The sequence below is a fragment of the Salmo trutta genome, chromosome 5 (genome assembly GCF_901001165.1).
Source record: "Salmo trutta chromosome 5, fSalTru1.1, whole genome shotgun sequence".
Lineage (NCBI taxonomy): Eukaryota > Metazoa > Chordata > Actinopteri > Salmoniformes > Salmonidae > Salmo > Salmo trutta.
The window spans coordinates 63,734,506-63,753,722 of NC_042961.1; the positions used below are offsets into that span (position 1 = coordinate 63,734,506).

Consider the following 19,217-nt stretch of genomic DNA (forward strand, 5'->3'; position numbering starts at 1 on the left):
GGGAAAAACAACTACTTAAGTATGATCCCCAATTAGAGACAACGATGACCAACTGCCTCTAATTGGAGATCATACCAAAAAACACCAACATAGAAAAACAGAATCTAGAACATACCAACATAGAAAATCTAAACTAGACAAAACCCCGTCACGCCCTGACCTACTCTACCATAGAAAATAAAAGCTTCTATGGTCAGGACGTGACACCACTGGGGATTTATCCTCTTGACGGGCTCGTCCCATATGCGGGACGGACAACCAGCGAATAAATCCTATCGCCATTAGCATAACGAAATGTAATATATATTTTTTTCAAATATAGGACTATGTTATATCGTTTTATAGATACACCTCTCCTGAATCGAACCACGTTGTCCGATTTCAAAAAGGCTTTACAGTAAAAGCAAAATATTAGATTATGTTAGAGGAGTATATCGTAAAAGTAGCCACATAGCCATTTTCCGACCAACCACATGCATCACAAATAACCAAAAAAGAGCTAAATGCAGCACTAACCTTTTACAAACTTCATCAGATGACACTCCTAGGACATCATGTTACACAACACATGCATTCTTTTGTTCGATAAAGTTCATATTTATATATAAAAACAGCATTTTACATCGGCGCGTAACGTTGACTAACTATTTTCCCTCAAATGCATCCGGTGAAAAGCGTTACAATTTACTAAATTACTATTCGAAAACATTTTTAAAATGTAATATTGTCATTCTAAGATTTATAGATAATACCTCTTGAAAGAACCTGTAATGCCAGATTTAAAAATAACTTTACTGGGTAATCACACTTTGCGATAAAAGGGGATGCGATACTCAGAAAATAGGCTACCGTTACAGGTCAGCGCCATCTTGGAACAATCGCATATCAAATCTAGTCTTGTATACTATTGTCAATAATCCCTTACCTTTGATTGTTTTCATCAGAAAGCACTTCCAGGAATTCCCAGGTCCACAACAAATGTATTTTCGTTCAAAAAAATTAATCCTTTATGTTCCAATAGCTTGTTCTTGTTAGCGCGTTCTGAAGGCTGCACCAAAAGCTCCGTCGGCCGCGGGACACCTCTTTCGAAAAAATGCATTTTTTAAATTTATTTAGGTTTGTTCAAACATGTCAAACGTTGTATAACATAAATCTTTAGGGCCTTTTTCAACCAGAGCTCCAATAAGATTCACGGGGGATGATTGCATTGTCTTTCAAAACGTTTCGAAAGGGAAGGGTAGCCAGGGGCGCCGGCGTCATAATGGTGATGGCCCTCCTCATGTAACCACTTTCCACAGCGTCTCATTCATTCAGTTTTCACAGTAGAAGGCTCAAATCACTTTGTAAAGACTGGGGACATCTAGTGGAAGCAATAGGAAGTGCTCAATGAACCATTGCTCACTGTGTGAATTACAGGCAAAGTGGTGAAGTTGAGTCCGCAATTCCGAATTCCACATCCTGTTACGATCTGTCTCGGGGTTTTGACTGCCATATGAGTTCTGTTATACTCACAGACACCATTCAAACAGTTTTAGAAACTTTAGGGTGTTTTCTATCCACAAGTATTAATTATATGCATATCCTAGCTTCTGAGTTTGAGTAGGAGGCCGTTTAAAATCGCTGTAGCGCCCCCTATCCTAGGCGAACGACAAGAGGTTAAACTAGCTTGTTGCCAGTCCAAACATTAATTAAATAAAAACATTGTAAATTAACTTCTATGGGAAACGTGGGACGTCAGCATCCCACTCTATTCAACAGCCAGTGGAATCGCGTGGCGCGAAATACAAATACCTCAAAAATGCTATAACTTCAATTTCTCAAACATATGACTATTTTACACCATTTTAAAGATAAGACTCTCGTTAACCTGTCTGGGCTAGGGGGCAGTATTTTCACAGCCGGATAAAAAACGTACCCGATTTAAACTGGTTACTACTCTTTTCCAGAAACGAGAATATGCATATAATTAGTATATTTGGATAGAAGCACTCTAAAGTTTCTAAAACTGTTTGAATGGTGTCTGTGAGTATAACAGAACTCACATGGCAGGCAAAACCCTGAGAAGATTCCAAGCAGGAAATGAAAATCTTGTTCCTGTAGTTTTCTCAAGTCCTTGCCTTTCTGACACACAGTGAGTTAGGACTGAAATAGCACTTCCTAAGGCTTCCACTAGATGTCAACAGTCTTAGAAAGTAGTTTGAGCCTTTTGCGGTAAACACAGACCGAAGGAGAACGCTGGTAAGCAGGTGCCCTGAAAATCACATCAGTTCATAGGGGGTTCATGTGAGAAATCCCCTGCGTTCCATAACGTTTTTCAAGGCAATGCAAATGTCCGATTGGAATATTACTGAAGTTTCACGTTCTCAAGGCCCTAAAGATTGATGCTATACAATGTTTGACATGTTTGAACGAACGTAAATATAACTTTTTTTGACTTTTGTCATCAATGTTTCCCTCGCGCGCCCTACATTTTGAGTACCCTACAGAACGCACGAACAACATGGAGTTATTTGGACATAAATCATTAACTTTATCGAACAAAACAACATTTGTTGTGGACCTGGGATTCCTGGAAGTGCCTTCTGATGAAGATTATTAAAGGTAAGTGAATATTTATAATGCTATTTATGCATTTAGATGACTCCAAGATGGCCGGTGTCTATAATTGCCTGCTGTATTTTTCTGAGCGCAGTACTCAGATTATTGCAAAGTGTACTTTCCCAGTAAAGTTATTTTGAAATCTGTCAACGCGATTGCATTCAGGAGATGTTAATCTATAATTCTTTGAATAACAGTTTAATATTTTATCAAGGTTTATGAATGGTGGAGCGATGGAACTCACACATTCCGTTTTTAATTTGTTGTGCTGATTCACCAGCATTTTTGGAGGCAAATTATTTTCTGAACATCACGCGCCATTGTAAAATGCTGTTTTTGGATATAAATATGAACTTGATAGAACAAAAAATGCATGTATTTTCTAACAAAATGTCCTAGGAGTGTCATCTGATGAAGATTGTCAAAGGTTAGTGCATAATTTTAGCTGGTTTTCTGCTTTTGGTGACGCAAGTCCTTATATTGAAATGGCTGTGTGTAATGTTTTGTCAATGTACTGTCCTAACATAATCTAACTTTATGCTTTCGCCGTAAAGCCTTTTTGAAATCGGACAACGTGGTTAGATTAAGGAGATATTTATCTTTCAAATGGTGTAAAATAGTTGTATGTTTGAGAAATTTGAATTATGAGATTTTGTTGTTTTCAAATTTGGCACTCTGATATTTCACTGGCTGTTGATAGTGTGTACCGTGGGTGGAACACTAGCGTCCCATGTTGCCCATAGAAGTTACGGTCCCAGAACGCCATGTCAGCGGCCGTTGACCACGTTAACAGAACCTTGGTAGAGGGACACCAGGGTTGAAGTGGTGATAGAAGTTGGCGTTTCAACTGCACCATAGATGTAGGCTGGGGCCACCGCTTTCACCTTTTCGGGATCCATCTTGATGCTCCCAGCAGAGATGATGTAGCCCAGAAAGGGAATGGTGGAGCGAAGTCACACATTCCGTCTCAACGAATAACTGGTTCTCCAGAAGGTGCTAGAGAACCTGCCGGCTCACGTGTTCTTGGGGGGCGCGAGAGAAGACGAGGATGTCATCAATGGTACTCATCAGGAATGGTGGAGAGATCCGGAACCACCTCCGAGACACCGTAGGTTGATGGAAGTGGTGTTATGGGTGACCCGACCTATAGAGTCCAGCGCTCTAATGGAGAGGGGTTGAGTGGGGATGTTCAGCTTGGAAGCCAGTGTGGAGTCCAAAAAGCTCTCATCGGCTCCAGTGTCAACGAGGACCCAGAGAGATCTGGATTGGTTACCCCCACAGCAGAATGGCATGAAAAGGGATGCGAGTAAGGGAAACAGAAAAGTTCTCCATTTGGCCCACCAGTGAGCCTGGTCTTTTATCGGGCATGAGGACACAAAATGACCAAAAGTCCCGCAGTACAGGCAGATCCTTGTGCTGATCCGGTGTTGCATAGTTGCATGGGCTCGGGAAACAGTGGAATGGCATTATCCAAGGGAATAATGGGGAAGATGGGCGACACATGGAGGGGGGTGGAGACAAGCACAAAGACAGGTGAAACAGATGAGGGTGTGACAATAACAGTACCTGTGGTGTTGGAGTGTTATACAGTATTACAGTACCTGTGGTGTTATAGTGTTATACAGTATTACAGTACCTGTGGTGTTATAGTGTTATACAGTATTACAGTACCTGTGGTGTTATACAGTATTACAGTACCTGTGGTGTTATAGTGTTATACAGTATTACAGTACCTGTGGTGTTATTGTGTTATTCAGTACTACAGTACCTGTGGTGTTATACAGTACTACAGTACCTGTGGTGTTATAGTGTTATACAGTACTACAGTACCTGTGGTGTTATAGTGTTATACAGTATTACAGTACCTGTGGTGTTATAGTGTTATTCAGTACTACAGTACCTGTGGTGTTATAGTGTTATACAGTATTACAGTACCTGTGGTGTTATAGTGTTATTCAGTATTACAGTACCTGTGGTGTTATAGTGGTATACAGTACTACAGTACCTGTGGTGTTATAGTGTTATTCAGTATTACAGTACCTGTGGTGTTATAGTGTTATTCAGTATTACAGTACCTGTGGTGTTATACAGTCTTACAGTACCTGTGGTGTTATTATGTTATACAGTATTACAGTACCTGTGGTGTTATAGTGTTATACAGTATTACAGTACCTGTGGTGTTATAGTGTTATACAGTATTACAGTACCTGTGGTATTATATTGTTGTTCAGTATTACAGTACCTGTGGTGTTGGAGTGTTATTCAGTACTACAGTACCTGTGGTGTTATACAGTATTACAGTACCTGTGGTGTTATAGTGTTATACAGTACTACAGTACCTGTGGTGTTATAGTGTTATACAGTATTACAGTACCTGTGGTGTTATAGTGTTATACAGTATTACAGTACCTGTGGTGTTATAGTGTTATTCAGTATTACAGTACCTGTGGTGTTATAGTGTTATACAGTACTACAGTACCTGTGGTGTTATAGTGTTATACAGTATTACAGTACCTGTGGTATTATATTGTTGTTCAGTATTACAGTACCTGTGGTGTTATACAGTATTACAGTACCTGTGGTGTTATAGTGTTATTCAGTATTACAGTACCTGTGGTGTTATAGTGTTATTCAGTATTACAGTACCTGTGGTGTTATAGTGTTATACAGTACTACAGTACCTGTGGTGTTATAGTGTTATTCAGTCTTACAGTACCTGTGGTGTTATTATGTTATACAGTATTACAGTACCTGTGGTGTTATAGTGTTATACAGTATTACAGTACCTGTGGTATTATATTGTTGTTCAGTATTACACTACCTGTGGTGTTGAATACTCATATACATGGCTGTATGTTAGAGTGTTATACAGTACTACAGTCTTCACTGCAGAGGAGATATGATCAGCTCCTGGAGACGAGACAATGGGTTAAAGACATAAAGACACTGTACTGTGTGTGTGTGTAACTGTGTGTGTGAGAGAGAGTGTGTGTGTGTGTGTGTGTGTGTGTGTGTGTGTGTGTACCTCTCCTTCTCCTGGGTTCTGGGTCCTGTGTGATTCTGACGTCAGCATACGTACCATTTCTGGGTTCAGCTGCTACATCTTTGTTCCTCCTCTTGCAGAACAGGACCAGTAGAATGATCAGAGAGATGGAGAGAGCAGCCACCAACCCAGAGACAGACAGAGGGAGGAGGAGAGAGGTGGGGAGGAGAGAGGGAGGAGGGGGGGAGGAGGTAGATCCCCTATCTTGAAAAACACAAGAGGAAACAACACAGTAAATAGTTATAATCAATCTGATTAATATTATCTTAGACATACAGTACCAGTCAAAAGTTTGGACATACCTACTCATTCAAGGGTTTTTCTTTATTTTTACTATTTTCTACATAGTAGAATAATAGTGAAGAGATCAAAACTATGAAATAAAACATATGGAATCATGTAGTAACCACAAAAGTGTTAAACAAATCAAAAGATATGTTATATTTGAGATTCTTCAAAGGAGCCACTATTTGCCTTGATTACAGTTTTTTCACACTCTTGGCATTCTGTCAACCAGCTTCATGAGGTAGTCACCTGGAATGTATTTCAATTAACAGGTGCGCCTTGTTAAAAATTAATTTGTGGAATTTGTCTTCATAGTGCGTTTGAGCCAATCAGTTGTGTTGTGACAAGGTAGGGTTGGTATAGAGAAGATAGCTGTCACGGTTGTCGTAGGGTAAAGTGGACCAAGACGCAGCGGGGAAATGTGCACTCATCTTCTTTTATTAAATGGACAAAGAAGGGAAACCAAAACAAACACGTACACAAAAACAACACAACGACGAATAACAGACCGGTAAGGCACAAAGCTATACACAGCACATAATCTCCCACAAAATACCAAAACAAACACATACCTATTTATAGGACCCTCAATCAGAGGCAACAAGAAAACACCTGCCTCCAATTGAGAGTCCAACCCCCAATTACCTAAACATAGAAATACAAATGACTAGACTAAACATAGAAATACATAAACATAGAACATTGCCCAAAACCCGGAATAATAAATCAAACATACCACTAAACACACAACCACCCCGAACCACATAAAACAAATACCCTCTGCCACATCCTGACCAAACTACAATAACAAATAACCCCTATTACTGGTCAGGACGTGACAATAGCCCTATTTGGTAAAAGACCAAGTCCATATTATCGCAAAAAACAGCTCAAATAAGCAAAGAGAAACGACAGTCCATTATTACTTTAAGACATGAAGGTCAGGCAAATCTGGAATTTTTTCAAGAACTTTGAAAGATTCTCCAAGTCGAGTCGCAAAAACCATCAAGCGCAACTGGCTCTCATGAGGACCACCACAGGAAAGAAAGACACAGAGTTTCCTTTGCTGCAGAGGATGAGTTCATTAGTTACCAGCCTCAGAAATTGACAATTAACTGCACCTCAGATTGCATCCCAAATAAATGCTTCACAGAGGTCAAGTAACAGACACATCTCAACATCAACTGTTCAGAGGAGACAGAGTGAAACAGGTCTTCATGATAGAATTGCTGCAAAGAAACCACTACTAAAGGACACCAATAAGAGGAAGAGGCTTGCTTGGACCAAAAAACACGAGCAATGGACATTAGACCGGTGAAAATCTGTCCTTTGGTCTGATGAGTCCAAATTTGAGATTTTTGTGAGAAGCAAATTAGTTGAATGGATGATCTCCGCATGTGTATTTCCCACCGTGAAGCATGGAGGAGGTGTTATGGTGTGGGGGTGCTTTGCTGGTGACATTGTCTGTGATTTATTTAGAATTCAAGGCAAACTTAACCAGCATGGCCACCACAGCATTCTGCAGCGATACACTTAGTGGGACTATCATTTGTTTTTCAACATGACAATGACATAAAACACACCTCCAGGCTGTGTAAGGGCTATTTGACCAAGAAGGAGAGTGATGGAGTGCTGCATCAGATGACCTGGCCTCCACAATCACCTGACCTCAAACCAATTGAGATGGTTTGGGATGAGTTGGACCGCAGAGTGAAGGAAAAGCTGCCAACAAGTGCCCAGCATATGTGGGAACTCCTTCCCACTTATTCCTCAAGAAGCTGGTTGAGAGAATGCCAAGAGTGTGCAAAGCTGTCATGAAGGCAAAAAGTGGCTACTTTAAAGAATCTCAAATATAAAGTATATTTTGATTTGTTTAACACTTGTTTGGTTACTACATGATCCCATGTGTTATTTCATAATTATGATGTCTTCACTACTTTTCTACAATGTAGAAAATAGTAAAAAATAAAGAAAAACCCTTGAATGAGTAGGTGTGTCCAAACTTTTGACTGGTACTATATGTATTGCATCTAATGACCAAGCAAGATTACAAGAAGACAAAATATTATGAATATAACGTCTCAAACTTAACAATGTAAAGAAGAACCAGATAATCTGAATGTCAAGGTTTCTCATATTCTCACCTGTCACTGTCATCCAGCTCTCTGGTGATTCTCCTTTAGAGTTGGTACACTTGTAGAGTCCTTCATCTGACTTGGAAACTGCAGGGATGGTCATCTCTCCTGAAGACTCAGCCCTGATGAGGGATCCATCTTTGTAGAAAACAGCTGTGAGGTCAGAGGGAGTTCCCTGATATCTGCAGCGCAGAGTCACAGAATCTCCCTCAGTCACAGGAAGGACAGGGCTCTCCAGGATCACAGCTCCAGCTGTATATAATATATAAACATCATATATAAACAGGTCTCTCCAGGATCACAGCTCCAGCTGTATATAATATATAAACATCATATATAAACAGGTCTCTCCAGGATCACAGCACCAGCTGTATATAATATATAAACATCATATATAAACAGGTCTCTCCAGGATCACAGCTCCAGCTGTATATAATATATAAACAGGTCTCTCCAGGATCACAGCACCAGCTGTATATAATATATAAACATCATATATAAACAGGTCTCTCCAGGATCACAGCTCCAGCTGAATATAATATATAAACATCACATATAAACAGGTCTCTCCAGGATCACAGCACCAGCTGTATATAATATATAAACAGGTCTCTCCAAGATCACAGCTCCAGCTGTATATAATATATAAACATCATAAACACACATGTCTCTCCAGGATCACAGCACCAGCTGTATATAATATATAAACATCATAAACACACATGTCTCTCCAGGATCACAGCACCAGCTGTATATAATATATAAACATCATATATAAACATAACATCAGCTATCTGAAACCAGATGAACCACTAAACACTATAATGTTAGTAGATGGTGTTTGTGGACATACCAGGTACTGTGATGTTGACAGCATTGCTGTGTTCTCCAGACCCAGACTCACACCAGTACACTCCACTGTATGATGGTATTAGGGACACGATGCATGAAGACCCTTGTGGTTTTCCCCATTTTCTTCCACAATCTGAACGCTCCCCAGAAACTGTGTCTCTCTTCAGTCTCCATCCAGCAGAGTTGCCCTGAACCTCACAGCTCAGAGAGACAGTCTCATATTCAAAGAACTGAGATCTGTCAGGACTGACACTCAGAGAGGCTGGAAGAGAGAGATATGGAGAGAGAGAGAGAGAGAGAGAGAGAAAGGGAGTTGTCTAAAGTAAATTATTAAACTGAAACACAGCAGAGAGAGGCTATTCTCTAGCTGTTTAACCTGGTGATGAGGGTAGGATACTATCCTGAGATCTGGAGACAAGGCTTTATCGCACCTAAATTAAATAAATTATGACATGTTTGACCATGTAACTATAGAGACATCTCTGTTAGTAATAAGCTAGGTTTTCTGTAACGTCTCTGATTATGTCATGGTCTGTCATAATATAATAGAGACAGTAGATCTAGCTGGTCTGTCATAATATAATAGAGACAGTAGGCAGTGATGCAACCAGTCAGGATGCTCTCGATGTTGCAGCTGTAGAACCTTTTGAGGATCTGAGGACCCATGCCAAATCTTTTCAGTCTTCTGAAGGGGAATAGGCTTTGTCGTGCCCTCTTCACGACTGTCTTGGTGTGCTTGGGCCATGTTAGTTTATTGTTGATGTGGACACCAAGGAACTTGAAGCTCTCAACCTGCTCCACTACAGCCCCGTCGATGAGAATGGGGACGTGCTCGGTGCTCCTTTTCCTGTAGTCCACAATCATCTCCTTAGTCTTGGTTACGTTGAGGGAGAGGTTGTTGTCCTGACGCCACACGGCCAGGTCTCTGACCTCCCCTATAGGCTGTCTCGTCGTTGTCGGTTATCAGGCCTACCACTGTTGTGTCATCGGGAAACTTCATGATGGTGTTGAAGTTGTGCCTGGCTATGAAATCATGAGTGAACAGGGAGTACGGAGGGGACTGAGCACGCACCCCTGAGGGGCCCCCGTGTTGAGGATCAGCATGGCAGATCTGTTGTTACCTACCCTCACCACCTGGGGGCGGCCCGTCAGGAAGTCCAGGATCCAGTTGCAGAGGGAGGTGTTTAGTCCCAGGGTCCTTAGCTTAGTGATGAGCTTTGAGGGCAAATTGGTGTTGAACGCTGAGCTGTAGTCAATGAATAGCATTCTCACATAGGTGTTCCTTTTGTCCAGGTGGGAAAAGGCAGTGTGGAGTGCAATGGAGATTGCATCATCTGTGGATCTGTTTGGGCGGTATGCAAATTGGAGTGGGTCTAGGGTTTCTGGGATGATGGTGTTGATGTGAGCCATGACCATCATTTCACAGCACTTCATGGCTACAGATGTGAGTGCTACGGGTCGGTAGTCATTTAGGCAGGTTGCCTTTGTGTTCTTGGGCACAGGGACTATGGTGGTCTGCTTGAAACATGTTGGTATTACAGACTCTTTCAGGGACAGGTTGAAAATATCTTTGAAGACACTTGCCAGTTGGTCAGCACATGCCCGGAGCACACATCCTGGTAATCCGTCTGGCCCCGCAGCCTTGTTAATGTTGACCTGATTAAAGGTCTTACACACATGGGCTACGGAGAGAGTGATCACACAGTCGTCCAGAACAGCTGATGCTCTCATGCATGTTTCAGTGTTGCTTGCCTTGAAGCGAGCATAGAATTCATTTAACTTGTTATGGATAGGGGGCAGTATTTGCACGGCCGGATAAAAAACGTACCCGATTTAATCTGGTTATTACTCCTGCCCAGAAAGTAGAATATGCATATAATTATTAGCTTTGGATGGAAAACACTCCAAAGTTTCTAAAACTGTTTGAATGGTGTCTGTGAGTATAACAGAACTCAAATGGCAGGCAAAAACCTGAGAAGATTCTGTACAGGAAGTACCCTGTCTGACCATTTCTTGGCCTTCTTTGCCATCTCTATCCAAAACAGGGGATCTCTGCTGTAACGTGACATTTTCTAACGCTCCCATAGGCTCTCAGAAGGCGCCAGAACGTTGAATGATGACTTTGCAGGCCATGGCTGAAAAACAGTAGCGCATTTGGTAAGTGGTCGATCTGAGAACAATGAGACTGGCGCGCTCGTGCACGAGACGACTCCATGTTTACATTTTCAATCTTAGTCCTGTATTGATGCTTTGCATGTTTGATGGTTCGTCTGAGGGCATAGCGAGAATTCTTATAAGCTTCCGGATTAAAGTCCCGCTCCTTGAAAGCGGCAGCTCTACCTTTTAGCTCAGTGCGGATGTTCCCTGTAATCCATGGCTTCTGGCTGGGATTTGTACGTACAGTCACTGTGGGGACGAAGTCATCGATGCACTTATTGATGAAGCCAGTGACTCAATGCCATCGGAAGAATTCCAGAACATATTCCAGACCGTGCTAGAAAAACAGTCCTGTAGCTTAGCATCTGCTTCGTCTGACCAGTTTTTTATTGACCGAGTCACTGGTGCTTCCTGCTATAGTTTTTGCTTGTAAGCAGGAATCTGAAGATAGAATTATGGTCAGATTTGCCAAATTGAGGGCGAGGGAGGACTTTGTACATGTCTCTGTGTGTGGATTAAAGGTGGTCTAGAGTTTTTTTCCCTCTGGTTGCATAATTAAAATGCTGTTAGAAATGAGTTAAAATGGATTTAAGTTTCCCTGCCTTAAAGTCCCCGGCCACTAGGGGCACAGCCTCTGGATGAGCATCTTCATGTTTGCTTATGGCCGTATACAGCTCATTGAGTGCAGTCTTAGTGCCAGCATTGGTTTGTGGTGGACAGCTACGAAGAATATAGATGAAAGCTTTCTTGGTATAGAGTGTGGTCTACAGCTTATCATGAGATACTCTACCTCAGGTGAGCAAAACCTTGAGACTTCCTTAGATTTCGTGCACCAGCTGTTGTTTACAAACATACATAGACCGTCACCCCTTGTCTTACCAGAGGCTGCTGTTCTATCCTGCTGAAAAAGTGTAAAACCCGCCAGCTGTATGTTATTCATGTCTTCGTTCAGCCATGACTCGGTGAAACACAAGATATTACAGTTTTTAATATCCCGTAGGATAGGATCGTAGTACGTCTATTTTATTATCCAATGATTGTATGTTGGCTAATAGGACCGATGGTAAAGGAAGTGTAACGGTTGTCGTCTGGAATGGAGGACCAAAACGCAGCAGGAATGTGGATGCTCATCTTGATATTTATTTTAAGACAAAGGTGAACACCAAAATAACAAAAGAACGAACTCACGAACAACAAAACAGTCTTGTCAGGCTCACACATGCAAAACAAGAAACAATCTCCCACAAACACTACACCAAACAATTAACCATATACAGGACTCTCAATCAGAGGCAACGAGAAAGCACCTGCCTCCAATTGAGAGTCCAACCCCCCATTAACCTAAACATAGAAATACAACAAATCAGAAAGAACATAGAAATACAAAACATAGAACATAGACCAAAACCCGTAAATAATAAATCAAACACCCTACTACATACACCACCACCCCGAACCACATAAAACAAATACCCTCTTCCACGTCCTGACCAAACTACAACAACAAATAACCCTTATACTGGTCAGGACGTGACAGGAAGATTACCCACTCGCCATTGGATCCTTACAAGGCAGCCCGACCTACATCCCCGAAATCTCCGTCTCTTTCTCCTGCGAATGACGGGGATGAGAGCCTTGTCAGGTGTCTGGAGTAAAACCTTCGCGTACGACTCATTTAAGAAAAAATCTTCTTCCAGTACGAGGTGAATAATCGCTGTCCTGATATCTTTTCGGTGGCAGAAACATTATGTACAAAATAAGTTACAAATAAGGCGAAAAAACACACACAATGCAAAATTGGTTAGGGGACCGTAAAACGGCAGCCATCTCCTCCGGCGCCATTATCATTATAGAGCAGGAGATGAATATTGAGAAATGTACTCACCTCCACCTTGTCCGAGGCTACAGTATACCAGTGTACTCAACAGCACTGAAACACACAGAGAGAACTATCACTATGGTACATGATGTAAACACACAGAGAACTATCACTATGGTACATGATGTAAACACTGAAAGACACAGAGAGAACTATCACTATGGTACATGATGTAAACACTGAAACACACAGAGAGAACTATCACTATGGTACATGATGTAAACACTGAGCTGTACTACAGATATGAATTTCCTTAAGAGTCTATTGAAGCAGAGTGACTAATTTGACTCATGCATAATGCATACCAGCAACAAAGAAACAGCGCATCTGACAAACAAACGAAGTAGGTTAAATGATATGATTATATTCTAATGATATACACTGCTCAAAAAAATAAAGGGAACACTTAAACAACACAATGTAACTCCAAGTCAATCACACTTCTGTGAAATCAAACTGTCCACTTAGGAAGCAACACTGATTGACAATAAATTTCACATGCTGTTGTGCAAATGGAATAGACAACAGGTGGAAATTATAGGCAATTAGCAAGACACCGCCAGTAAAGGAGTGGTTCTGCAGGTGGGGACCACAGACCACTTCTCAGTTCCTATGCTTCCTGGCTGATGTTTTGGTCACTTTTGAATGCTGGCGGTGCTTTCACTCTAGTGGTAGCATGAGACAGAGTCTACAACCCACACAAGTGGCTCAGGTAGTGCAGCTCATCCAGGATGGCACATCAATGCGAGCTGTGGCAAGAAGGTTTGCTGTGTCTGTCAGCGTAGTGTCCAGAGCATGGAGGCGCTACCAGGAGACAGGCCAGTACATCAGGAGACGTGGAGGAGGCCGTAGGAGGGCAACAACCCAGCAGCAGGACCGCTACCTCCGCCTTTGTGCAAGGAGGAGCAGGAGAAGCACTGCCAGAGCCCTGAAAAATGACCTCCAGCATGCCACAAATGTCCATGTGTCTGCTCAAATGGTCAGAAACGACTCCAGGGTGATATGAGGGCCCGACGTCCACAGGTGGGGGTTGTGCTTACAGCTCAACACTGTGCAGGACGTTTGACATTTGCCAGAGAACACCAAGATTGGCAAATTCGCCACTGGCACCCTGTGCTCTTCACAGATGAAAGCAGGTTCACACTGAGCACGTGACAGACGTGACAGAGTCTGGAGATGCCGTGGAGAACGTTCTGCTGCCTGCAACATCCTCCAGCATGACCGGTATGGCGGTGGGTCAGTCATGGTGTGGGGTGGCATTTCTTTGGGGAGCCGCACAGCCCTCCATGTGCTCGCCAGAGGTAGCCTGACTGCCATTAGGTACCGAGATGAGATCCTCAGACCCATTGTGAGACCATATGCTGGTGCGGTTGGCCCTGGGTTCCTCCTAATGCAAGACAATGGTAGACCTCATGTGGCTGGAGTATGTCAGCAGTTCCTGCAAGAGGAAGACATTGATGCTATGGACTGGCCCGCCCGTTCCCCAGACCTGAATCCAATTGAGCACATCTGGGACATCACGTCTCGCACCATCCACCAACGCCACGTTGCACCACAGACTGTCCAGGAGTTGACGGATGCTTTAGTCCAGGTCTGGGAGGAGATCCCTCAGGAGACCATCCGCCACCTCATCAGGAGCATGCCCAGGCATTGTAGGGAGGTCATACAGGCACGTGGAGGCCACACACACTACTGAGCCTCATTTTGACTTGTTTTAAGGACATTTTATCAAAGTTGGATCAGCCTGTAGTGTGGTTTTTCACTTTAATTTTGAGTGTGACTCCAAATCCAGACCTCCATGGGTTGATAAATTGGATTTCCATTGATTATTTTTGTGTGATTTTGTTGTCAGCACATTCAACTATGTAAAGAAAAAAGTATTTAATAAGATTATTTCTTTCATTCAGATCTAGGATGTGTTATTTTAGTTTTCCCTTTACTTTTTTGAGCAGTATATTTCATGTTACTAGAGCATACATTTAAATGGGCAGATTTATACACATTGTTATCAAGTTATATTGTTTTAGTAACTCATACAGAACTCGACTTATGTCAAAATATTATTTGCAAACGGAATGCTCTACTCAATCCAACATTCTCTTTGGTTTCTTTAACTTCTCTTGGGGCAGTATTTAGAAGTTTGGATGACAACCGTGCCCAAAGTAAACTGCCTATTACGGGGGTGGCAGCATCATGTTGTGGGGGTGCTTCACTGCAGGAGGGACTGGTGCACTTCACAAAATTGATAGCTTCATGTGGAATGAAAAGTATGTTGATATATTGAAGCAACATCTCAAGATATCAGTCAGGAAGTTTAAAGCTTGGTCGCAAATGGGTCTTCCAAATGAACAATGTCCCCAAGCATATATCCAAAGTTGTGGCAAAATGGCTTAAGGACAACAAAGTCAAGATATTGGAGTGGCCATCACAAAGCCCTGACCTCAATCGTATAGAAAATTTGTGGGCAGAAATGAAAAAGCGTGTGTGAGCAAAGAGGCCTACAAACCTGACTCAGTTACACCAGCTCTGTCAGGAGGAATGTGGCAAAATTCACCCAACTTATTGTGGGAAGCTTATGGAAGGCTACCCGAAACGTTTGACCCAAGTTAAACAAATTAAAGGCAATGCTACCAAATTCCAATTGAGTATATGTAAACTTCTGACCCACTGGGAATGTGATGAAAGAAATAAAAACTGAAATAAATCATTCTCTCTACCATTATTCTGACATTTCACATTCTTGAAGTAAAGTGGTGATCCTAACTGACCTAAGACAGGGAATTTTTACTAGGATTACATATCAGGAATTGTGAAAAACCGAGTTTAAATGTATTTGGCTAAGGTCTATGTAAAATTCTGACTTCAACTGTAGATATTAATCAAATCAAATCAAATCAAATCAAATTTATTTATATAGCCCTTCGTACATCAGCTGAAATCTCAAAGTGCTGTACAGAAACCCAGCCTAAAACCCCAAACAGCAAGCAATGCATGTGAAAGAAGCACGGTGGCTGGGAAAAACTCCCTAGGAAAAACTCCTGAGAAAGGCCAAAAACCTAGGAAGAAACCTAGAGAGGAACCAGGCTATGAGGGGTGGCCAGTCCTCTTCTGGCTGTGCCGGGTGGATATTATAACAGAACATAGTCAAGATGTTAAAATGTTCGTAAATGACCAGCATGGTCAAATAATAATAATCATAGTAATTGTCGAGGGTGCAACAAGCACGTCCGGTGAACAGGTCAGGGTTCCGTAGCCGCAGGCAGAACAGTTGAAACTGGAGCAGCAGCATGGCCAGGTGGACTGGGGACAGCAAGGAGTCATCATGCCAGGTAGTCCTAGGGCTCAGGTCCTCCGAGAGAAAGAAAGAAAGAAAGAAAGAAAGAGAGAATTAGAGAGAGCATATTTACATTCACACAGGACACCGGATAAGACAAGAGAATACTCCAGATATAACAGACTGACCCTAGCCCCCCGACACATAAACTACTGCAGCATAAATACTGGAGGCTGAGACAGGAGGGATCAGAAGACACTGTGGCCCCATCCGATGATACCCCCGGACAGGGCCAAACAGGCAGGATATAACCCCACCCACTTTGCCAAAGCACAGCCCCCCACACCACTAGAGGGATATCTACAACCACCAACTTACCGTCCGAAGACAAGGCCGAGTATAGCCCACAAAGATGTCCGCCACGGCACAACCCAAGGGGGGGGCGCCAACCCAGACAGGAAGACCACGTCAGTGGCTCAACCTACTCAAGTGACGCACCCCTCCCATGGACGGCATGGAAGAACACCAGTAAGTCAGTGACTCAGCCCCTGTAAAAGGGTTAGAGGCAGAGAATCCCAGTGGGAAGAGGGGAACCGACAAGGCAGAGACAGCAAGGGCGGTTCGTTGCTCCAGCCTTTCCGTTCACCTTCACACTCCTGGGCCAGACTATACTTAATCATAGGACCTACTGAAGAGATAAGTCTTCAGTAAAGACTTAAAGGTTGAGACTGAGTCTGCGTCTCTCACATGGGTAGGCAGACCATTCCATAAAAATGGAGCTCTATAGGAGAAAGCCCTACCTCCAGCCGTTTGCTTAGAAATTCTAGGGACAATTAGGAGGCCTGCGTCTTGTGACCGTAGCGTACGTGTAGGTATGTACGGCAGGACCAAATCGGAAAGATAGGTAGGAGCAAGCCCATGTAATGCTTTGTAGGTTAGCAGTAAAACCTTGAAATCAGCCCTTGCCTTAACAGGAAGCCAGTGTAGGGAAGCTAGCACTGGAGTAATATGATCAAATTTTTTGGTTCTAGTCAGGATTCTAGCAGCCGTATTTAGCACTAACTGAAGTTTGTTTAGTGCTTTATCCGGGTAGCCGGAAAGTAGAGCATTGCAGTAGTCGAGCCTAGAAGTAACAAAAGCATGGATTAATTTTTCTGCGTCATTTTTGGACAGAAAGTTTCTGATTTTTGCAATGTTACGTAGATGGAAAAAAGCTGTCCTTGAAGCAGTCTTGATATGTTCTTCAAAAGAGAGATCAGGGTCCAGAGTAACGCCGAGGTCCTTCACAGTTTTATTTGAGACGACTGTACAACCATCCAGATTAATTGTCAGATTCAACAGAAGATCTCTTTGTTTCTTGGGACCTAGGACAAGCATCTCTGTTTTGTCCGAGTTTAAAAGTAGAAAATTTGCAGCCATCCACTTCCTTATGTCTGAAACACAGGCTTCTAGCGAGAGCAATTTTGGGGCTTCACCATGTTTCATTGAAATGTACAGCTGTGTGTCGTCCGCATAGCAGTGAAATTTAACATTATGTTTTCGAATGACATCCCCAAGAGGTAAAATATATAGTGAAAACAATAGTGGTCCTAGAACGGAACCTTGAGGAACACCGAAATTTACAATTGATTTGTCAGAGGACGAACCATTCACAGAGACAAACTGATATCTTTCCGACAGATAAGATCTAAACCAGGCCAGAACTTGTCCATGTAGACCAATTTGGGTTTCCAATCTCTCCAAAAGAATGTGGTGATCGATGGTATCAAAAGCGGCACTAAGATCTAGGAGCATGAGGACAGATGCAGAGCCTCGGTCTGACGTCATTAAAAGGTCATTTACCACCTTCACAAGTGCAGTCTCAGTGCTATGATGGGGTCTAAAACCAGACTGAAGCGTTTCGTATACATTGTTTGTCTTCAGGAAGGCAGTGAGTTGCTGCGCAACAACTTTTTCTAAAATTTTTGAGAGGAATGGAAGATTCGATATAGGCCGATAGTTTTTTATAATTTCTGGGTCAAGATTCGGCTTTTTCAAGAGAGGCTTTATTACTGCCACTTTTAGTGAGCTTGGTACACATCCGGTGGATAGAGAGCCGTTTATTATGTTCAACATAGGAGGGCCAAGCACAGGAAGCAGCTCTTTCAGTAGTTTAGTTGGAATAGGGTCCAGTATGCAGCTTGAGGGTTTGGAGGCCATGATTATTTTCATCATTGTGTCAAGAGATATAGTACTAAAACACTTTAGTATCTCCCTTGAGCCAAGGTCCTGGCAGAGTTGTGCAGACTCTGGACAATGAAGCCCTGGAGGAATACCCAGATTTAAAGAGGAGTCCGTAATTTGCTTTCTAATGATCATGATCTTTTCCTCAAAAAAGTTCATAAATTTATTACTGCTGAAGTGAAAGCCATCCTCCATTTGCGAATGCTGCTTTTTAGTTAGCTTTGCGACAGTGTCAAAAAGAAATTTCGGATTGTTCTTATTTTCCTCAATTAAGTTGGAAAAATAGGATGATCGTGCAGCAGTGAGGGCTCTTCGATACTGCACGGTACTGTCTTTCCAAGCTAGTCGGAAGACTTCCAGTTTAGTGTGGCGCCATTTCCGTTCCAATTTTCTGGAAGCTTGCTTCAGAGCTCGTGTATTTTCTGTATACCAGGGAGCTAGTTTCTTATGACAGATGTTTTTAATTTTTAGGGGTGCAACTGCATCTAGGGTATTGCGCAAGGTTGAATTGAGTTCCTCGGTTAGGTGGTTAACTGATTCTTGTCCTCTGACGTCCTTGGGTAGGCAGAGGGAGTCTGGAAGGGCATCAAGGAATCTTTGGGTTGTCTGAGAATTTATAGCACGACTTTTAATCTTCCTTGGTTGGGGTCTGAGCAGATTATTTGTTGCAATTGTAAACGCAATAAAATGGTGGTCCGATAATCCAGGATTATGAGGAAAAACATTAAGATCCACAACATTTATTCCATGGGACAAAACTAGGTCCAGAGT

At 42.4% G+C, this 19,217-nt stretch overlaps 1 protein-coding gene across 1 annotated transcript in view; it reads left to right on the forward strand.

The window, feature by feature from the left end:
- LOC115194770 (uncharacterized) overlaps positions 1–19,217 on the forward strand; it is a 519,835-nt gene that overhangs the window by 334,944 nt on the left and 165,674 nt on the right. The gene's annotated exons all lie outside the window — the stretch shown is intronic.